This window comes from Dasypus novemcinctus, chromosome 12 (genome assembly GCF_030445035.2).
Source record: "Dasypus novemcinctus isolate mDasNov1 chromosome 12, mDasNov1.1.hap2, whole genome shotgun sequence".
NCBI lineage: Eukaryota > Metazoa > Chordata > Mammalia > Cingulata > Dasypodidae > Dasypus > Dasypus novemcinctus.
This window is the reverse complement of record NC_080684.1, coordinates 6,298,140-6,302,517: the sequence shown is the minus strand read 5'-3', so window position 1 is coordinate 6,302,517 and position 4,378 is coordinate 6,298,140.

Below are 4,378 nucleotides of genomic sequence, written 5' to 3'. Positions count from 1 at the left end.
CCGAGGAACGAACAAACATAAAGGGAGAATGCGGGGGAGGCGGGGTGGGATGGTGTCTGAGGGAGTGCACCTTATGTTTTCTCCCACGAAGAGGAGGCCGAGTGGGGTTGGAGTCTTGCAGGGGCCGGCTGTCTTGGGGGCTTGCAGGGCGGAGGGTGTGTGGACATCGATTTGGGGAGAGAGTGGTGGAGGTGGTGCTTGATAAAGGTAGAATTGTGGCTTACAAGTACAGAGGTCAGAAACTGTGGGCTGGCGGGACCCTTCCCCTGGGGCTGGCGGCCACGGTGTTTCCTGAGAACTGTCGATTGTGCGGTGGCGTTCCTGGGCCCTGTGGTCCCCGGATACGTGGTCCCCAGGTCAGTGTTCCCTGAGCCCCCATAGCCCATGCTCCACAGACATACGTGCCCTGGATCTGCAGAGTCCAGAACTTTCCTTTCCCAAGTCCAGCATTCCTGGAGGTCCGGGATTGCCTCAGCCCTCTGGTTTTGGACTGACTCCGTGGGTGGGAGGGATTTGGTGGGGGGTGCAGTAGAGGGGCCTGGCTAGGGTGGATTCGATTTTCTGGTGTTACCCCTACCCCTTTTCCTTTTTTTTTTTTTCTTTTTTCTTTCTTTTCTTTCACTTGGAGGAGCATACTGGCTGGCTTGGGGAGAGTCTGGGAAGAGAGGAGTGGTGAATCTGCTGAGAAAGCCCGATTCAGCTAAATACCCTGGGATAGGAAACTTGGCCTGGGAGAAGGTGGGGTCAGAAAATCAACTAGAGGAAAACGGACTTGGCCCAGTGGTTAGGGTGTCCGCCTACCACATGGGAGGTCCGCGGTTCAAACCCTGGGCCTCCTTGACCCGTGTGGAGCTGGCCCATGCGCAGCGCTGATGCGCGCAAGGAGTGCCCTGCCACGCAGGGGTGTCCCCCGCGTAGGGGAGCCCCACGCACAAGGAGTGCACCCGTAAGGAGAGCTGCCCAGCGCGAAAGAAAGTGCAGCCTGCCCAGGAATGGCGCCGCCCACACTTCCGGTGCCGCTGACCACAACAGAAGCAGACAAAGAAACAAGATAGACACTGAGAACAGACAAGGGGGGGGGGATTAAATAAATACAATAAATCTTTAAAAAAAAAAAAATCAACTAGACCTCTCATAGCATACCTAAAGGAGAGGGACTAAAGGAGGCACTTTCCAAGCCTCCAATAGCACACTTGGGGTTCCTGGTGAGGTGTGGGTGCTCTCTCTCTGGAAATTAAGAGTCACTGTTTTCTGTGCAGAGCTGATTCAACAAGGACCCACTTGAATCTCCTACAGGACCTCTCAGGCAGCTTTCCTGCTGCCTGGGAGAGAGGGAAGTGAGGAAGGGAGAAAACGGGGAACGTCAGATCCCTAAGCGTTTTATTTAATTACAAACAGGATTCCTTGCTTGAGACTTTCCCTAGTACTTGGTTGGTTTTTCCTTGTTTTCCTTCCTCTTTATCCCCCCAAGGCCCTTTTTTCTTTCTCTTTTCCTTTCTCTCTCTCTTTCTTTTTCCTGCTTACTTCCCCACTCCCTTTTCTCCTTTTTTTTCCTCTTTCTTTCTTTCTCCGCTTTCTTATTCTTTTCACATTAGGTGCTGCAGGGAGAGCTTCACATTTGCTGTATTTCCTCATCCTCCATTTACTCTTTTCTATGTGTACTGATTTTGGCCACCAACACTAATACCTTTCCTCTACATCTTTCTGTCCTCCATCATTGATTGTTTCTCTTACATTACACCTCTCTTTGTTTGAGCTCCTATTTTTTTTGACTTTTTATTACTGATACCTTTGTTCTGTTTTCTGCCATATATTCACTCTTTGTATTATTGTCCTCTCTTTTCTCTTTCCCTCTCTCCTGAACACACAGGCCTTTTAATTCACACTGTATTCCTCCCCATATTCAGATTTTTACATACTCTACTTTTCTTACTGTTATAACTCTACATACCTTACATGAATCTAATATCCATTCTCCTATATCTCACATGGTTCCTCTATTAATATTTACTCTCAATACTACTATTATTCATTTTCTTTTCTTACTCCTTTTGCTTTCTCTGGCCCTAAATTTTCCTTCAAGTGAACTTAGCCAATAATAAGGAAATAGAATAAAAAGAACAAAGTGACAAAGAGAAGACTTAACACGCATGCAAAAACAACAACTAATTAAACTCCAAACTAGACAAAGAAGCTAAACAACTGACTAAACCTGTCAAGATAAAATGATGACCAGACAGCAACAAAAAAACTACAAACCAAACCAATAATCAGGAAAACATGCCACAATCCCATGAACAAACTAAAAACCAGAAGAGGAGCAGAACATCAAACAAGCAATTAAAGATCTCAAAATATATATTAGGGACCAATTTGATGAGGTGAAGGAAGAGATTAAGAATATGAAGAAAATAATTGGAGAGAATACAGAAGAAATTGCAATCATACACAAAAATATAACGGATATGATGGTGATGAACAGCACAATTCAAAAAATCAAAAATACACTATCAGTGAATAGCAGCAGACTCAAAGAGGCAGAGGAGAGATTAAGTGATGTGGAAGACAGTACATCTGAAATCAAATAGATAGTAGAACTGGTCGATAAAAAGATAGAAAAAATCCAGCAGCAGCTTAGGGACCTGAATGACAATGCAAAACGTGCGAACATACATATTATAGTCATCCCAGAAGGAAAAGAGAAGGGAAAGGGGACAGAAGGGGTGTTGGAGGAAATAATGGCTGAAAACTTCCCAAACCTATTGAGAGATGGATGTACATGTCCAGGAAGCACAACACACCCCAAACAGCATAAATCCCAACAGACCTACCCCAAGACATATACTTGTCAAGTTATCCAACGCTCAAGACAAAGAGAAAATACTAAAAGCAGCGAGAGAAAAGAGAACCATCACATACAAAGGAGGCTGCATAAGATTAAGTGCTGATCTCTCATCTGGAACCATGGAGGCAAAAAGGCAGTGGTAGGACATAGTCAAGGTACTAAAAGAAAAGAATTTCCAACCAAGAATACTAGCTAGCATCCAAAAATGATGGAGAGTTCAAAATATTCACAGGTAAACACAAACTAAGAGAGTATGCCAACAAGAATCCTGTCCTTCAAGAAATACTAAAGGGAGTTCTGCAGGAAGAAAGAAAAAAACAAGAGTGACAGAGTTGGAGGAGAGTGTAAGAGGAAAAAAAAAAGACAAAAACAGAAAAAGAAAATCAAACAGAATATGACAAACAAATCCAAAGAAAATATGGCTAATATAAGTAATTCCTTAAAAGTAATAACACTGAATGTCAATGGATTAAATTCACCTGTCAAGAGACTCAGACTGGAAGATTGGATAAGGAAATATGACCCATCTATATGCTGTCTGCAAGAAACACATCTTAGACCCAGGGATTCAAGGAGGTTGAAAGTGAATGGCTGGAAAACAATCTTATAAGCAAGCAATAACAAAAAGGGGCAGGAGTACCTATATTAATATCAGACAAAATAGACTTTAAAAGCAAAACAATTGTGAGAATCAAAGATGGACCCTACATATTAGTGAAAGGGCTAATCTTTCAAGAAGAAAGAACAATCATAAACATTTTTGCTCCTAACAAGGATACCTCCAAATAGTGAGGCAAACACTGGAAAAAATTAGTGAAGGAATAGATGCCTCTACAATTTTAGTGGGGGTCTTTAATACACCACTATCAACTTTGGAGAGACTATCTCAAAAGAGAATCAATAAAGAAACAAAGACTTTGAACAATATATTAGAGGAGCTGGACCTAATTGACATATACAGAACATTACACCCAAATACAGCAGGATATACATTCTCCAAGATAGACCACATGCTAGGCCACAGAAAAAGTCTCAATGAATTCAGAAAGCTAGAAATCATACAAAATAATTTCTCCGGCCACAGTGGAATGAAACTGGAAATCTGCAAAGGCCAGAGACCCAGATCTGGCACCAAGATTTGGAAGTTAAATAACACACTCTTAGAAAAATGGTGGGTCAAGGAGGAAATCTCAAAAGAAATTAATAACTACCTTGAAACTAAATGAAAATGATAACACAACTTATCCAAACTTATGGGATGCAGCAAAAGCAGTACTGAGAGGGAAATTTATAGCCATAAATTCATACATCAAAAAAGAAGAGCTAAAGCTGAAGAACTAAATGCACACTTGGAGGAATTAGTTAAAAAAACAACAAACTAACCCCAAAGGAAGAAGAAAGAAAGAAAGAATGAAGATCAGAGCAGAACTAAATGAAATAGAAAATAAGAGAGGACTTGAAAAAATAAACAAAACCAAGAGCTGGTTCTTTGAGAAAATCAATAAAATTGACAAACCCTTAGCTAGACTAAAA